Source organism: Octopus bimaculoides, chromosome 11 (assembly GCF_001194135.2).
Source record: "Octopus bimaculoides isolate UCB-OBI-ISO-001 chromosome 11, ASM119413v2, whole genome shotgun sequence".
Lineage (NCBI taxonomy): Eukaryota > Metazoa > Mollusca > Cephalopoda > Octopoda > Octopodidae > Octopus > Octopus bimaculoides.
The window spans coordinates 39,075,928-39,095,879 of NC_068991.1; the positions used below are offsets into that span (position 1 = coordinate 39,075,928).

Here is a 19,952-nt window from a genome sequence, read left to right on the forward strand (position 1 = left end):
ATATATATATATATATATATATATATATATATATATATATATATATACACACACACACACTATATATACATATGAACACTGTGTATACATAAGTACATTTATATACACATAAACATGATATATGTATAATATTTATAGATTATATTACATATATGTATATATTTATACATTGTGTTTATATATATATATATATCTCGGAAAAGCGGAAAATAAAAATAAGTAAAATCGTGTTTTCACACGTCTTATAGTAATGTTCACCGAGGGTTAATAAAGATCCAAGTCCCAGGTTGATCGTTAGGTCTCCGATTCTCTTTTTTTTTTCTTTCTTTCTTGCTCTCCCTAACAACACCTCTTATCTTCTATCTGGCTGCTTTGCGTGATGGTGAGTATATTATGTTTGGGGTCCCCGTCTTTACGTTCCGTGTTTATCACCGTGATGCTGGTGAAGATGATGATGATGATGGTGATGATGACGGTGATGACGATACCGACGATGAAAATTACAATAGTAACAATAAAGGAAGAGGAGGACAGTAATAGTAGTAGTAGTAGTAGTAGTAAGAAGAAGAAGAAGAAAAAGACAATAATAGTCGTAGTAGTATAACAATCGGTAACAGCAGCAGCAGTGGGGGGTAGCGGTAAGAGTAAATAAGAATGTGGTGAAAGCCTTCGACAATAGACCACGTGACTAGCAACTGGAAAACGTCATAAGTGCAATAAAATGTAGCTGGCTGGCTGGCTGGTTGACTCGTCAGTTGTGTTTGCTTTTATCATTATCCTTGTTTACTTGTTATTGTTGTGCTGTTTTCTTTTTATTCATTTTCAATTATTTGTTGATTTGATTATTTATTCGTTCCATTGTCGGCGACTGCCACCACCTCTTCCTCCACCACAGCTATTTCTACAGTCAGAACTAGGTCGAAACTTGTAATTTTTATTTATGTTCTCACTTTTTCTGCATACCACCTTTTCGTTCTCTTCTCTTTCTCTTTTACTCTTTCTCTCTATATATATATACCTGTCTGTCTGTCTCTCTTTTCTCTGGCCTGTTGAACTCTCTCTCTCCTGACCTTATTTTCTTCATTCACAATCTTTTCACATTTACACACTTGTATTCACACACACACACACACACACACACATAAATTATAGGGTAGCAAAAAATTTTTAGAAATTTTATTTAAATGAATTATATATATATATATATATATATATACATGTTTTCTCTTTTACAAATCCAGAAACGTGAACGTTTTTCTGTTATTTTATGAGTATATTTTTAAGAAATATTTTTCTTATATAGGTGCAGGAGTGGCTGTGTGGTAAGTAGCTTGCTTACCAACCGCAAGGTCCCTGGTTCAATCCCTCTGTGTAGCACCTTGGGCAAATGTCTTCTACTATAGCCACGGGCCGACCAAAGCATTGTGAGTGGATTTGGTAGATGGAAGCTGTATATATATGTCTTTGTTGTGTGTCTGTGTTTGTCGCCCAACATCGCTTGACAACCGATGCTGGTGTGTTTACGTCCGCGTAACTTAACGGTTCGGCAAAAGAGCCGATAGAATAAGTGTTAGGCTTCCAAAGAATAAGCTGTGGAGTTGATTTGCTCAACTAAAGGCGGTTCTCCAGCATGGCCGCAGTCAAATGACTGAAACAAGTAAAAGAGTGAGTGTTTATTGAATTTGTGTTTTCATTTAAATATAAATCCTGTTTATATATATATAAATGTTGCTTTTGCATCTTTCTTACATTATGAATGTATATACGTATTTGTGTAATATCTATCTATCTATATGTATAAGCCTCAGACGGCAATTAATAGATCAATTAATAACAGGTCATTCGACTCCAATGTATAACACAAAGTTCATACTTTGTTCGACGACTGATTCATTAAGATAAACATTACTAAATGTGAAATTTACATAATTTGGTCAATTATCACAATTATGACATTATAAATTTAGTTATGTTTATCACAATGAAACTGCAGTTGAGCACAAAACTCGAACTATTATGCATGTATTGATATATTGCATTTCTTTTGCAAGATTCTTGAAGTGAAACTGTTAAAATGGGCTTGTCATTATGGATGGTCATTATGCCAATAAAATTGTTCATCATGTTCCTTAGTAAATTAATTTAGTCTCTAAAAGAACATAAACAGTTTGATTTGGAATGGAATATTCTATCTATGTCCTTTCCTTATGATAAAGGTAAATCTTTTTGTTCGCTCTGTAACGATGAACTATATTTCATCCTGTTTTCAGAGAATCCTCTTGTAAGCATGTTTAAAGAACGCATTTATCGTTGCAAACATTGGCAAAAACATACCTTTAGTTCCTATAAGTGATTTATACCAGTCTATAAAATTCGATCTTTAACATTGCACTTCCACTAGATATATCTAATTCCATGCCTTTAATCTTTATTCCTATTCACCTATCGCACTATATTTCTCCACTTTTAGTTTTCTGCTAATTTCTTTCTTCCTCTTTCTATAAATTACCTTTGACATTATATCTATTAACGGTCTTTTTAAAAAATAACTTATCAGCGTTCCCTTCATCATATATGCAGTAATCGTATTCATTAAAATGTCTTATTGATGCGTTTTGTTTCTCTTTTTTCCCCTGATGAGAAGATTGCATTGTTTTACATCATTTTATTCCTTCTGGAATAATACCAATGTTTTCTTTGAAACATATGTCAGAAGTATAAAGATTTGAATAACACCTGTGTTTAACTCCATCTATTTATTTATCTATGTTATACAAAAACACTTTACCAAAATTCTACCTTTATAAGTACGCTGTTACATTCTTGGTACTTATGTGTATTTCTGCTACCTCTTACTCTCTCTTTTACTTGTTTCAGTCATTTGACTGCGGCCATGCTGGAGCACCGCCTTTAGTCGAGAAAATCGACCCCAGTACTTATTCTATCAGTCTCTTTGCCAAACCGCTAAGTTACGGGGACATAAACACACCAGCATCAGTTGTCAAGCAATGGTGGGGGGGACAAACACAGACACATAAACACACATACATATATATATACATATATACGACAGGCTTCTTTCAGTTTCCGTCTACCAAATCCACTCACAAGGCTTTGGTTGGCCCTAGGCTATAGTAGAAGACACTTGCCCAAAGTGCCATGCAGTGGGACTGAACCCGGTACCATGTAGTTGGTAAGCAAGCTAGGTAACTGTTTATTTTTTTTTTCCATGTTATTTGTAAACATTGAAAAAATATACATACACATATACATACATGCATACGTGTATATATATATATATATATATATACTCTTTTACTTGTTTCAGTCATTTGATTGTGGCCACGCTGGAGCACCGCCCCCAGTCAAGCAAATCTACCCCAGGGCCCAGTACTTATTCCATCAGTTGTCAAGCAGTGTTGGGGGCACAAGCACAGACACACAAACATGTACACACACATACATACATATATATATATATATGACGGGCTTCTTTCAGTTTCTGTCTACCAAATCCACTCACAAATCTGAAATGTATAGTATTAAATATCCATCACGGCTGGTCTTACCTGTTGGTTTCACATAAAGAATACAATGCAGTGTTAGGTAACAAACTCATTATATAACTTTATGCCCCTCAGAGTTAGCTGATATGGAAGGGAATATGGTGACTACTCTCTATTGTCGGAGGTGGATTAGCACAACCGGTCAGCAGCTGCTGTGAAAAAGGTGGTGGAACAAAAAGGGGCCAGGGGATTAGATTAGGAGTTATGTCCTTGATTGGGTATACTGTGAAGCTGTCACATGTATAATTTTTTCTGGGGGTGTAGGCATATATAGCTGTATTTGTTGGTCTGTTTTCTTTCTCTAAAGGATAAAGTCGTGGTTGGGCGGTTATGTTAACGTGTAGGGTGTAATGTGTGTGGGGGTGGTGTTAGACAGTTTATTCTGTAGAGTGTTCGCCTTATAGGGGTGTGTGCGTGTATGTACATGGGTGCCTTGGTGTGTGCTTTGGTCAAACTCTTTTTGCCAGGCTCAAGGGCATTCATGGAAGTTCATTTACGGAAGGTCAAGGTGGGGGATCTGTGGTTGCAGTCATGGTGGGGCACTCAAGAATGATAGAATGTACAAAAAAGTACGATAGAATGCACAAAAAGGTACCCAATGCCTGGATGTTTACCTGAATAGTAGGTGTGAAGTGTTTAATCTTTGCTCTCATAAAAGGAAGTACATTCTATCGTACCTGCGTGCTCCTCTATGACTGCAACCACAGGTGCCCCACCTTGACCTTCCACAAATGGCCTTCCACCAATGCCCTTGAGCCTGGCAGAAAGAGTTTGACCAAAGCACAAGAAAACAGACCAATGAACACAGCTATACATACCTACAACCCCAGAAAAAATTATTTTTGCAACACTGCTACACATACCACACACCCTATCCCCACAGGAGCAACACATTAATAATACACACTTTTCCCACTTTAAGATAACTCTTGCCAGCTTCACAGCATATCCAGCCAAGGGACATAACTCCTAATCTAATCCCCTGACCCCTTTTTGTTCCACCACCTTTTTCACAGCAGCCACTAAACAGTTGTGCTAATCCACCTCCAACAATAGAGAGCAGTCGCGATATTCCCTTCCATATCGGCTAACTCTGATGAGCGTAAAGTTATATAATCAGTTTGTTACCTACCAAACACTCCACTGTATTCTGTATGTGAAACCAATTGGTAAGATCAGCCAAGATGGATATTTAATACTATACATATATACCTACTCTACTGACAGATATACGAGTGCATCTTTTCCCTGACTTATGGTCTCTTAGATGAGTTGCACACGTATATATATATATATATATATATACAGGGTGCGTAAGGACAGATTTATGTTTATAATGAAACATTTATAATAACAGATAATAACTTTATCAAAAAATGCTATAAAGATAAAAGTAAACCTTTTCTATAATGTTATTCAATAAAGCCACCTTCACCTTCAACAACTGCTTCTATATGACATCTAAATCATCTACATGCTCGAATCAAATGGTCCTGGTTTATTTTGGACATTATTCTGACTATGGCAGCTTTCAAAGTATCTTTGGTGTTATGGGCATCTTCATTGACCTCTCTCTCAACAACACACCATATGTAATAGTCCAATGGATTGAGATCTGGAGAATTAGGAGGTCAAATGTTAGAGGTTATGTGATCACGAAAATTTTCAGCCATCCATTCCTGTGTTACTAGAGCCATGTGTAGATAATACAGAGTCTTACTGAAACATATAGGGCCTTCCATTGCATACACTGTCTATCTAGGGCTTAACAATTATTTCCAGAACCGTAATGTAGGTGGCAGAGTTAACTCTAAGGCCTTGGGAAAAGAAGTAAGAGGCGACACATGTCCTTCATTGCTAACAAGCCCTAAAACCATGACAGTTGCAGGAAATTTTGTATAGATAACACTTGGAACTTCAGAAGGGTCTGCATATAACCATCTGTCATTTCTTCTGTTAACTTTTTGATCTTGGTTGAAGTTTTTCTTGTTTGAGAAAAACCAAATCAGATCTTCTTCTGCTGGATTTCTCAGTTTGTTTGAGAGCTATTTAGATCAGATGTGATTTTCTTTCACTTTTTCCGACAAATTGACCTTTACTCATCATATCAGACTTATATCTGATGTCTTCATGGACAACATTTTTGACTGTTCCTTCTGACACATGGAGATCTTTTGCAATTGACCTCATGGACTTTCTGGGATTGTAATCAACGGTCTGTTGAAGTTGCTGAATAAATTCAGATGTTCTGATGATTTCAGAGCATTTAGAATGCTTTTTATGCTTTGATACTGGTGATACGTTTCCATCTTCAGTCTCTAGCTCCTTACAAACTTGTAGATGAAAGATCTGGCAACTTTTAAAAATTGAGATATTTCTAAATTGCTATGTTCAGCCTTTATAACCACAATAACAGCATACCTCTTCATTTCTTGAGTAAGCTGAAGGTCTAGCATTATTATTTTCTGAAACAAAGATTATACAGAGTTAGTAAAAAATGCAGCAATGACCCGGAAAAAGTATGTCCTCAAATACCTTACACATCCTGTGTGTGTGTGTATATATATATATGTATATATATGCTGCTGAGACCCCCTTCGGTCATGACTGATCGTGGGATTGCACCTAGAAAGTTATCTTCCCAGGCACAAGTCAGAGCAAGGTTGTTTATGGAAGACCAGCAGTCGCCCATACATACCGGCCTCCCCTCTCCACGCCACCAGTGTTATCCAAGGGAAAGGCAAAGGCCGATACAGCTTGGCACCTGTGACGTCGCAACTCGTTTCTACAGCTGAGTGAACTGGAGCAATGTGAAATAAAGTGTCTTGCTGAAGAACACAGCCCAGTCCGCGATTCAAACTCACAACCTCATGATCGTAAGCTCGACGGTCTAACCACTGAGCCATGTGCCTTCTCTCTCTCTATATATATATACCTTCTCCTTGACTTACGACCGACTGACAGGTTGTAAGTTGATCTGGTCGTATGTCGGATTTATATTTTTCAACACTATTTACATTCAAACGGGTTATAAAAATATAAAACACAAAAATTTGATCCATAATCTTATCTATAAAAGGCAGATTTTTCTCTGTGTGTGTGTATTTCATGTGATTCATTTGGAAGCTAGCTAAACTGAAGAGGTGATAAATGGCCTGCTCACCTAACCAGTGGGATGGCTTCAACTTGAAAGCTAAAATAATGCAAAGAAATGGGCCTCAGTAATACAATCAGGATCAAATCAATCTTGGCTAATTAACTTAGAAGGACCTTCACTTATCTTAAGTGAGCAGGTTACTCTGAAAGAATATGTAAATATTCCAGATTCTTCAACTGGTTTGTATAGCAGTTCACACAAAATTAAACAGTTGTTTATTGATCTTAGGCATCCTGTAAATCCTTATATGTATCATTTGTACAATTGGTACATATTATGCTGGGTTCCCAGCCAAATGTTTTTTCATTTTGGGTAACAAATGATAGTCAGATGGGGCCAAATTAGGAGAATAGGGAGGGTGATCAACCAGTTCAAAGTCACAGTCATGCACAGCTGTCATTGAAGACAAGGACTTGTGTACTGGAGCATTGGTCTGATGAAACAAGACCCCCTTTCACCAGTTTTCCTGGGTGTTTGATCTTATAGCCTTTCATAACTGCCTCAGCAATTGGCATAACACTTTCCATTGATAGTGTGGCCCTTTTGAAGATCGATGTTAAACACAATGCCTTTTGCATCCCAAAAAACAGGCCATCTGCTTCCCTGCAGATGAAATGACCTTAGCTTTGTTTGGAGCAGGTAAGGATGAGTGTTTCCACTGCATGGATTGTCTCTTTGTCACTGGTTCAAAGTAACAATGCCAACAATCATCCTGGGTTAGATGTTCAAAGAAAACTGCTAGATCTGTTTCAAACAATATCAGATTTCCCTGTGATGTGATCAGCTTGGTGCGCTTTTGATCAAGTCTCAGAAGATGTAGCAGCCACTGAGAAGAAACCTTCATCATACCAAGTGCAGAATATTCTCAACTCCCTCACAGGATATGCTAATAGCATTGGCTATTTGATTGATAGTCAATTGCTTGTCATGCATCAACATGTGGTGAATATGATCAATGTATTCCTCAGAGTAGCAGTTGCAGGACATCCATGTCATGGGTCATCTTTAAGACTCTCCCTTCCTCTCCTAAATTTAGCTGTCCATTTGATAAAGCTGGAACATCATCCCCTAATGTAGCAACCATGTCAGTATGAATGTCCTTGGAGGCTAAACTCTTTTTCTGCATGTACTTGATAACACCACAATGCCAAATTTTGTCCATTTTCAAGAAACGTCACTACCAGTTACTTTTGAAGTCTTTGAACAGTCAGATATCAGTGTACTTGGAAAGAAACAATGCAGTTATTAATAATGGGGGCTGAAATAAATGCTTCCAAGATTAAGGCTTGTTCTACTATTGCTCCTTCATAGTCAGCCTATGAACTTTCAGTCCCACCCTCATATGTTGACAATAAGGAGAGTTGTATCTATAACAGGGGACCTGAAGTTAAAAATGGAGCCCTAAATTAAAAGCCTTGCCATTTTATTGAATTATAATTATTTTTATGGATACAAGCTCTTTATTTCAAGAACCAATATATATGAATCTGCAAACTACAGATGGGGTAATGAAAATAAAGATTTCATTATGTATTGCTTTACCTAAAGCTTGATATTTAGCTAAAAGTTCGTGTGTTTAAGCCTTTAGATGTGTTTAAGCCAGTTTAAACTGGCAATATTAGGCCCAAATATTCAATGTTTTACATTCAAACTGGCCAAATCTAGTCTCCCACACATAACTACATTGACATTCTAAAAAATTAACAATCACATCATCAAAACCTCAAAACTTAAGATAATGTATGATTGATTCAAAATAATTTGAACAAAAAAGCTTTACATTTAACAAAGTAATCTGAACATGAAAAGGTTAAAACATTTTAAAGTTTAACCTTGATGTACAGTGGTTTAAACATAGTAAATTATGCCACCATCATCATTTTAACGTCCCCCCCCTTTCCATACTTGCATTGGTCAGATAGAATTCATCGACACAAATTTTCTATATCCAGATGCCCTTCCTGTCACCAATTCTTGTTTCCAAGCAAATTATATTTGTCCTGTGGCTGGATATGTTTTTATGGAAGATTGGACACAAGTGAGGTAACACTCATTTACGACTATCATGTGATATCAAAGTGAGGAGGCACATTTGCACAGACATACGAGAGGGTGCTGAAAAGTTCTTGGCTTTGAGTAAAAGAAAACACAGGAGGATCAGTTAATTATGATTTTATTCAACATATTCCCCTCTCAGATTCACATACTTATTGCAGCAGTCCTTCATTTTTTCTAAGCCCTGTGGGCCTATGGCATAGTGGTTAAGAGCGCGGGCTGCTAACCCCAAGATTCCAAGTTCAATTCCAAGCAGTGACCTGAGCAATAATAATAATAAGAATAATAACAATATCGAAGAATACCTTAGGAATGAGAACCCAGGTTCGAAATTTCCCCAAGATACCTGAAGAAGGCTGGAGGGTATATCAGCCAAAATATTTGCCCTGTGGCTGGATATGTTTTTATGGAAGATTGGACACAAGTGAGGTAACGCTCATTTACAACTATCATGTGATATCAAAATGAGGACAAACAAGATGAGGACAAATATCCGTCGAATATAAATAATGTACATAATTCCTCATCTCTTAAATATAGAACTGCATTATCTAATCGGTACGGAGCTGACATTAGACTTCAATGGAGACATATAGAGAAACTCCATCAAAAACGTAGCTCGTCTTTCAAACCATCTTTCTTATATAGATGTAGAGATCCGAAGCTAATACCACCTGGCTTGAATATAATGACACCAGTTGATTCATATAAAGCTAAAAGAGTAGCGGAAAGGGCAGGACATGCCCTCGTCCATGAGAGAATCCATTACAACTGAGCCCACGGGCATATGGCGTAGTGGTTAAGAGCATGGGCTACTAATCCCAAGATTCCGAGTTTGATTCCAAGCAGTGACCTGAACAATAATAATAATAATAATAACAACATCGAAGAATACCTTAGGAATGAGAACCCAGGTTCGAAATTTCCCCAAGACACCTGAAGAAGGCTGGAGGGTATATCAGCCGAAATGTTATGTTAACAACAAACAAGATGAGGACAAATATCCATCGAATGTAAATAATGCCTGTAAAAGTACTCGGAAGGTTGGGCCTCCAACCAGGCCTTTCATAATACCCTTATAACCAGGAATTTTTCAGCTGCCCCTTGTATTGTCATACATATGTGCACACACACATATATATAATAGGCTTCTTTCAGTTTCTATCTACCACAACCACTCTGAAGACTGAATTGAATTGAATTGTAGTTATAGAAAAAGACATGCTCTAGGTGTCGCACACTGGGACTGAACCCAAAACCACATGGATGGAAAGCAAACAACTGACCACACAGCTACACACCTGCATCTATCCATGTCTACAATCATATTTGGCAAATTTAAAATGGGTAGGCCTTTCCTCTATTTCATTTCAAACCAAATCTAAAAATACAAAGCATAAATGTTATAACATTGTGTGAATTCACTGATATATATCCTTGTTAAGATGCATACATTAAATATTGTTTCCAGATACACAATCCTAATCTAAATTTTTTGGGGGGTCTAACATTGAAAAATGTGACAATATTAATTTTAAACTTATTTATGACTTAGTTTTACTTAACAGACAAATGTTAAAGTAAAAACTATACAATAAAATACTTCATATTTGTCTAGAAATTCTGACTTAATTATAATGTCAGCTCTCTTCCACCCCCACCCCCTGTTTACTGTATCATCATTTCTGTTCTACTGACCTGTACCATCAGAAAGTACCTACTCCTCTCGCTCACTCCTGGCATCCCTACTCATCATATATCTTGGAAGATCCACTCTGACATTGCATACTAATTTTCAGTTCTATCCACAATACACACACACATGCAGACTCTTCTACAACATGAAACCCTTTTTGCTCTAATCCTTTTCTTTCATACCTTATTTCTCTCTACTCCTTATTCTCTGTGCATAAAGTTCCACCTCCATGCTTCAGGTTCATGAAGTTTGCCTTGCAAGCTGCAAGGCAACCTCACTAGTGCTGGTGGCATGGAAAAAACATCTAATATACACTGTAAAGTGGTATGGACAGAGAGCATCCAGTCATAGAAACCATGCCAAACAGACACTGGAGCATGATGTGGTCCTGGGCCCATTGGATCCTGTCAAACCATGCAACCCATGCCAGCACAGAACACAAACATTAAACGATCTGATGCATTCAACTAATCTCTTTATGAGAAAATAATAAAGCTCAGTTGTATTGTCTGATAAGTTTAATTCAGCAAAGTAGAGAAACAGAATGGCAAATCTATTAATTAGCATCTAACAATAATTAAGTAAGAATTCTCATTTACTGCATCATTGAATTTGATTACTGTAATTTGTTTAATTTAAAGTGTATTGGATCCCAGAAGTATTTCAAGATTTGGATGAATCTTAAGTGCCCAATTATTCATAAAAGTTGAAGTCAGTTTAGTACTGAAATAATAAAGAATTTAAGCATGAGGTTCCCTGAAAATGTGGAGCCTGTAGCATATTCTATGACAGCTATAGATTAATCTGTCATTGAGTGTGGTGTTAGTGAGGGAGAGGGGGTTCAACGCATCAAACTTTAAGCCAGTGGACTGATATTCTTTAGTCTTGATCAGTTGTCCTGATGAATAAATTTTCCAATTAATATGGAATACAATAGTTTTAAACAAGAAAAATGAATAGAAATTAAAACTGAAAGCTGAACAAAATTATACATGACACAAATGAATAATAAGAAAAAGACGAATAAGGTCATTTACCAATAGAAATTTATTTCTGATGATGAGGTGTTGAAATCATAAATTCATTGTACTTTCTCACAGTTTAGCGACTAGGTATTAGATCACCTAACACAATACATACTTTAAAAAGACTTTCACTATAATGACAGGTTGTTGTTGCTGAGATAGAAATTCATTGAGAGAGAGAGAGGGTGTGTGTGTACATGCATGTGTGTATGTGTGAAAGATAGATAGGTAGACTGTTTTCACTGTGGTTACTAACAAGATTTTCACTATATAACAGTCTACTATTAAAAGAAGGTACATGGATGATTAACAAATATTTCTACTGGTGGTGTAGTGATAGGTGAGACCTAGTTTAAATCCATTTCTGCTGTTGTATTTTCTCATAGTTTAGCAACTAGGTATTAGATCACCTTTATGCCAACATGTCATATTTCTGCAGTATATTTATCAGTACTTGCAGCTAGCTAATATTTAAATGAAGTTATCTCTTCTCAGCTTTTTGGCAGAGATTCAAGTGTAATATGTTAATGAAGTTGTCACATGACTAAACTACAAATGTAACTAATCTTTTCTACTCTAGGCACAAGGCCCGAAATTTTGGGGGAGGGGGCCAGTCAATTAGATCGACCCCAGTATGTAACTGGTACTTAATTTATCGACCCCGAAAGGATGAAAGGCAAAGTCAACCTGGGTGAAATTTGAACTCAGAATGTAAAGACAGACAAAGTACCATTTTGCCCAGCATGCTAACGTTTCTGCCAGCTTGCAAATGTAGCTAATGACACAAAGCTTGTACAGAAGTTGACATTTAACCTGTTCCAGAAATTAAGTGCCAATTTGTTAATTCTAAAAAAATTACAAACATTTTCATTAATGTTTAATCTTTCCATTTCAAAAGATGCATCTTGAAATGGTTTCAATCACCCTTTTATGCCAATCCAGTTTCCTCTACCACCTTTGACACCAATGGTACCATGCTTTCAAGATATTTAGCAGATCCATTGCCTTTTATTGATTAAACAATTTGACTTGCATTGATTTTCTATCCCCAACAATTAACAATCACATCACTGACACTATTATGATGTTGAGATTCAAACACTTGAAGCACTGTATATCAAGTTGTGTGTAGAAGTTTTTGGATGTCATTTTCTGGTGGTCATCCACCAAGCTTCAGAATTAATTGAACTACTTCAGGTACCAATGAATTCTTGGCAAGGAATGTAAAATTGGTTTCAAATTTTGGCATAAGGCGAGCAAACTTGGGGGAGGGGGTAAGTTGATTACATCAATCCCAGTACTCAAAATGATGAAAAGTGAAGTTGACCTTGGTGGAATTTGAACTCAGAATGTAAAGACTAACAAAATGCTGCTAAGCATTTTGCCCAGCATTCTAACAATTCTACCTGCTTGCTGCCTTAGGCAAGGAATGTAATATTAAAGACATCACTGTATTTAACATAGAAGTCAATCAGAAATATCTTTATTAGTGTTTTAGCAAGTCAGCACATCTGATGACACTTGTCAGAAAACATTGAAAACTGCTTGCAAACAAGCACTTACTTTGATACCTGCATAGAAGAATAGTGACTTGTACGGTAATAGTGAATATTCAACAGTAGTGATTATGTCACTGAATAGAGTTCGATATACTGAAGTTTCTCAAAATATTATGGCCACAACCTACTTTACAAAACTTACCATCTTTGCCTTTCTTTTGATTACAATAGTCATCCTTGACTGAATTATCCTGCTTATGAAACTAAGTGCAGAAACTGGCAAAAAGGATCACTGTAGAAAGACATGCAAGGCTACTTTAGTGCATTTTAATACTTTAATTACCATTCATTCCAACTGATCTATGCTTGCCACAGTACACTGTTCTGATATTGACACCTCAAGAACAATTGTTTCTTTTAAGTTGAGGATAAAGATTTGGAAGGCTTTGGCTGATGCTAGCATTTCAGAAGCCTTCATCAATAAAACTGGAATGAATCAACACTGTTTAATAATACACCATTCTTCCAAGAACTTGACCATAGTTGATTTTTCTCTATCTACTTGTATCTTTAGTTTCTGCATAGAAAATTTCACACTCCTAGGAACTCATTATCAAAAGATAAAAAAGTGCCAGTTATAATGAATCTGTCTGAAAAAATTCATATCGGTAGAGACTTCCTATAGCAATATCAGAGAATATTGAAATTGGTAAAACTTAGCCTGCCTTAAGAGTATTTGCCGTAAGAGATGCTTTCCTATCTCCAACAACACTGATTCTATATCTCAAGACTGACTGCAAACCAATCGCTACATTATCAAAAAGACTTTGACAAAGTAAATAAAATTGTACTTATCAAGGTTGAAACTGCAGATTTCCAGTCAGAAAGCATAAACAAACTGAGCAATTCACCGTGACAAGCATAGATTGTCATCCCTGTATCTAAAGAGTTCATATCATCAGATTGATTTTCTAAAATATGAGAAACCTTTTACAGCCTTTGAGCCCTGAGGTAAAATCTACCACTTTTGTCAGATTTCATTTTATCCTAACCAATACTGTTGTACAATCTCAATGAATTATGAACCACACAGGCATGGCTGTGTAGTAAGAAGCTTGTTTCCCAACTACATGGTTCTGGGTTCAGTCCCACTATGACACCATGGACAAGTGTCTTCTATTATAGCCCTGGGCCAACCTATACCTTGTGAGTAAATTTGGTTGACAGAAACTGAAAGAAGCTCATTTTGCATGTGTGTGTGTTTGGCAACTGGTGTCAGTGTGCCTATGTCCCTGCAACTTAGCAGTTCAACAAAAGAGACCAGCAGAATAATTACCAGGATTTAAAAAAAAAGTACTGGTGTCAATCCATTCAACTAAAAATTCTTCAAGACAGTGCCCGAGCATGGCTGCAGTCTAGTGACTGATACAAGTAAAAAGATAAAAAAGAAAAAGGAAGATAACTTCATAAGAAACAACAACCTGATAGATATGTTTACCTACAGAGACAATACTCTAGTTTGTGGAAGAACCTATGATCCTCCCATGGCTGTATGCAACACCAGTCGTACTAAGTTTCAAGAAGCTTCTAAAGAATCTTACTTTCAATAAACTGACATTCATCTTTTGCAATACACCCATTGATTTTATTGGCAACAATATATCACAAGAATTGATCACAACCAATCTTGAATGATTATATCTCTACAAAGTATTCCTTTTCTAAATGATGCATCCTCTTCTCTTTAGGCAATTAGTATGTTCTCCAATGATTCCCCTGGTAGATATATTTTTCATTTCTAAGACTAAATTAGATCCTTTAAGTGTAGTTTCTTCTGTTTTTCAAAGCAAAGATGTAGGTTGTATAGCTAAGAATTTGGCAGAATCCTGCCTTAAGTACCTCATAACGTTTTTATTTTTTGGAATTTTCAGAGAATTTTTGCTTTTTTTATTTTCTCTTTTTTTTTCTGTTTTTTTTTTTTTAATCAGAGTTTAAAATATGGACAGTCTGAATTTCTTGCTTAAATACCAGCAATGGATCACTAAATGTGTTTATGGGGAGAAAGATACTGAAAAACATCAATATGTCCAGAGTGACAAAGAATTGAGGAAGGTATCTGGTGGTCATGAGATGTGCTAAAAATAACAGCTAAATAGCCCTTAAATTACATACAAAAAATTTATTTTTCCTTTTTGCATAATCACGTGGATTCTGATGTGTAGAACACAAATTTGCAAGCATTTTCTGAAAATTCCAAGAAATAAAAAAAGTTATGAGGTGTTATTTGGGGTGCTTAAACCAGAATTCCACCAAGAAATTCATTTAACAACCATCTAGTTTTGGGTTTGGTCCCATTGCAGAGCACTTTGGCTAAAAGTCTTTTAGTATAGCCTTAGGTTAACCAATGCCCTATGAGTAAGATTTGGCAAATGAAAACTGTACAGAAGCTCATCGTTTATGTATATATATATACATATATATATATGTGTGTGTGTGTGTGTATATTTGTACATATGTATGCATATTTACATGTGTGTGTGTGTGTGTATGTACAAGTGTGTGTGAGTGAGTGTTTGACTCCTTGCATTTTTCGCATTGACACTACTTAAACAAAGGAGACATTTGTTTGTCTTGTGTAAACAATGTCCTGCAGCCAGGTGTTTGATGTGCAAAGATCAGTGGAGTAAAGTATGTTACTTGAAAAACAAGTCAGGAAGGACATCTGACCACAGAGTAATGCTTCAAGAAGTTTTATCCAACCCATGCCAGTAAGGAGAAGTGGACAGTAAAATGATGATGATGATGATGATGACAATGACAACATTAATAACAGTGGTGATGATGATGATGATAATAACAACAGCGATGTTGATGATGACAATGATGACAATGATGATGATGATGTTGATAACAATCATGGCAGCAGCAACAATGAGGATGATGATGACAATAACAATGATGGCAGCGGTGATAATAATGATGACGATGATGATGATGATTCAAATTCTGCTGAGGTCAACTTTGCCTTTCATCCTTTCAGGGTCGATATATTAAGTACCAGTTATGTACTGGGGTCAATCTAACTGACTGGCTCCCTCCTCAAATGTTTTGGGCCTTGTGCCTAGAGTAGAAAAGATTAGTTACATTCGTAGTTTAGTCATGTGACAACTTCATTAACATATCACACTTGAATCTCTGCCAACGATGACAATGATAGTAGTGATGGTAATGATGATGATGATGATGATTGATGACGATGAGTTGAACAAGGACATAGAATCAGTCATTTTTCCTGTTGCTAGTGAAGCTATAACATTTGTTACTGAGACAGATTCTGTTTCAGATTTTATCATTGCTGCTACCACCAATCAATCAAGATGGCCAGTTAACTTTTGTCTTGCTCAGTATCTACATCTGAATGAAAAAAGCATTCTTTAATCAAGAAGCATATACAGTTATTAAAGCATTGCAAAAGTGAAAACATTTTCTTGTTGGCTGATATTTCACTCTAAAAATGAATCAGGGGTCAGCATCTTTCATTTCTGACAACAATAAATGTTGAAAAATCAAGGATATTGGAACAAGGAAAAGGTATAAGAATAAAGTTAAATACAATGGTTCAAGTTGCATGTGGAATCACATCACAAAAGCAGCTTTCTGGGAGCTCAGTATCATTTTACAATTCAAGTATATGCACTGCAGATAACTGTGAAATCCTATAATCCATATTCTCATCAGAAATGTAATGTAAAAATAACAATATAAATCAAAAAGAAACTGAAAGAAAAAAAGAAGGAATAAAAAGATACCTCAAAAGAATCAATTAACTCTGCTTAACATTTTACATCTTTAACCCAAAATTGATACTCATTAAGTTCCCTTTTAAAAATATAAAAATTAGTCAAGACAAAGTGCATAAATATATCTACAGGCAGAAAAAATATAACAAAAACAGAACAGAAAATGGCTAATTACAAACTCATTAAAATGATAATAAAGAGGCAGCTGTTATTGCAATTAGAATCTAATTACTTAATTGATTAACAATGTTTGTAGCTCAAGTGGTATTTAAAATTGTTCCAACTTCTCTGTTATTTCAGTGAAATACAATAGTAAGGGTATTTCACAATATAACTTGATTCTGTTGTCGATGTGTTAGTTGTTTAACAGTTAAAATCACTTTGATTAGATAAATCCTTTTGTTACTATATTTCTGTTGAAATACTCAGTGTTTATTTCAGTTATTTTTGAAAATTAGGTAGAATTTAGTAAAATAACTTTATCATTGTTAAGCTAATGTTTAGACATAAATCAACATGAAATTTTGATGGCAGAGTTTGATGTAGATAATTTTAAAGCAGTATGTTTGTATCATAGAACCAGAAATAATCTCAGGTGAGTTGGTACCAAAAGGTAAGGTTAAAAGTAAAAGTCACCTTCTTGAGTCATGCTGACTCATAAGGGCTAGTTTCCAGGTTTCCATTGCATATAAATTCCCTACCTGCATGGGACACTGGTCTGTCACAGAATTACTCATTTCAGACAGCTGAGTGAACTGGAACAACATGAAATGAAGTGTTTTGCTCAAGAACACAATGTGTCACCCAGTCCAGGAATACGAATCCATAATTTTATGATCATGAGACCAACACCCTAACCATTAAGCCATGAGCCTCCACTGGTATCAAAAGGGATATACTTGGAGCATATTGTTCTACAACAGCATGTTCCAAAACTTTGTTTTGAATTGCGTTACAACACAAACAGACCAACAGTAGTTTATAAAAGAAAAGTCAAATGAATTCCTTTATGAACATCAGAGGTCTTTCCATAGAGCTTGTTGGTTAACTCCAGTTTATCTGCTACTAAATAGCTAAGAAACAACATTGCAATCCCTTGTCTCTGAACAGAGTATCAGTATATTACAGGTAATCTTTCCAGGGATTCTCTCAACAGCTTGATTCTCTGTGACACATAAAATTCAATATCCATGATGTGTATTTGAACTCACAAGCCATGAACTGACAGTCTAATACGATACCAACTCAGCCTAACTAATTATATAATCATCTCATTCATGTTGATTGATTAAAGTGATAATTGATTTTCTTGAAAAAATCTCACCCCTAAGGTCACAGCTAATCTGTTTTGAAGTAGCTAATCAAATCTGCATCTGGAATATTTTGAATAGAGAAACCATATAGTTTATTTACTTTTTTAGTTCTAACGAAAGACAGTTTATAATGTTAGGTATCTGAAAGAAGTGGAAATGATGTGTGGTAGTGAAACATAGAACAGCAAATGCAGAAATTTGCAAAAATTAGAGAGGGATGAAAATAAGCATAATACATTGGAATGTGAGAGCGCTGGAAACAGAATTAATACGAGTGCCGGGCAACTGAGCAGATAGTATGATTCATAGCTTTTTACTGCTTCTGTGTTTTGTCAGTGGCCAAGACACTTGACTGAATTGCAGAGTATTCACCTAGCTCTATATACAAACTGCTGTAGAAAGATATGGCTCACTAGCAGTAGCATTGTAAAATTGCTGAATGTTCTGTTAACTAAAAGTGCTGAGTTTAAGTGTTTCTAAGGACTTGGAGAAGGCTATAGAAAAAATCCACTGTAGTGAATTCTTTTCTTGAATTATTACACAAAGTCTAGGCTTTCAGTATTGCTCCAGTGATCCAGCAATATTACAAGACTAGCAATATCTCAGTAGTGCACTGGATAGTACTGACCCTTCACTATTCAATGGTGCACCCTCAGATTTACAGGGATACATTTATGTCGAAACTCCACTTAAGTATTATTACAAATTAGTACCCACCCAGAATACTCTGAAGCACCCCCAGGCACCAAAGTCTGGTGACAGTCCTGAGTGGATGTGAGAACAATTGCAAACAAATTCACTGAAACTAGACAGTTATATTATTGCATTTATTCATTTGGTGGTTGGGTGAAAAATTTCTGTATATTAACAGTGGAAAAGATCTGTGGCTGAAGTAAAGTAATAATATAACTGAGACTTAATATGAATCAGATAATCTGATAATGCAAGACCTTCCAGAAAAGACCAATATGTAAGAAGTGATGTACTGCAGACATGGTGCATTCAAATCCATGCTAGCATGAAAGGCAAAAATTATAGCTCTAATAATTATAATACTACTGCTAGTATTGTTCCTGCTACTACTGCTGTTGTTGTCTGTTCTTCCTTTGTCTGGTTAATAGTCCTAAGGTCATTGCTGGTTGGTTGCCTGGTTGGTTGATTTGATAGATTGTTTGATCACTCTAATTCTCTGTAGCCAAGGGGCTAGACTATACTGGATTTATTATTTGAGATTTTATGTCTTGGAAGCATGTGGCGATTCACAATCAATAGATTATGGTTTGTTTTCTTATCAGCAATAAGTATACAAGTATATTATATAATAAGTATATGAAGTAATAAATATATTGTTTGTGAAACTTTTGTAAATATACTGACATACGTTCATAAATATAAAAATACCCATATATTTACAAATAAGCATACATACACAATACACACATGCATACATGTGCATACCCCCCCACACATATGCACACAATGGTTTTTGTGAAGGATATATATATATGTGCATGTGTGTATGTATGTATGTATATATATATAAATATATGTGTGTGCGTGTATATATATATATATATATATATATGTTAATTCTCTAAATGAAGTATTAACAGTAACTGCACGATAAAGTGTAGTATATTGCCACTTAAGTGTGGCTGACCCCTAGGGGTGGATGTTACTGTTGCTTTTAGCCCCAGGAGGACATCTCCTCCAGCTGGCTTATCGACACACGACTGTGTCCTGTTTGCCAAGGGAAGTTATCCCTCTCACCTCGATCTGCAGCACGAACGTATCCGGATTTCAGGGTTATTTCCCTTCGTCGGCGTTCGACAGCTGATGAC

The 19,952-nt window shown here is 35.9% G+C and overlaps 2 protein-coding genes across 11 annotated transcripts in view; both read right to left on the bottom strand.

The window, feature by feature from the left end:
• The window catches only part of LOC106880241 (AN1-type zinc finger protein 3-like), a 74,530-nt gene extending 74,007 nt beyond the window's left edge, over nt 1–523 (bottom strand). For 9 of the 10 annotated variants that reach the window (XR_008265181.1, XR_008265176.1, XR_008265180.1 and 6 more), the window contains exon 1: nt 259–523. The gene's annotated coding sequence lies outside the window, so the exon portion shown is untranslated. The remainder of the gene's footprint in view (nt 1–258) is intronic. The other variant, XM_052971704.1, reaches the window with a different exon arrangement.
• LOC106883096 (proteasome subunit alpha type-6) overlaps nt 1–19,952 on the bottom strand; it is a 267,726-nt gene that overhangs the window by 182,852 nt on the left and 64,922 nt on the right. The window lies entirely within an intron of this gene.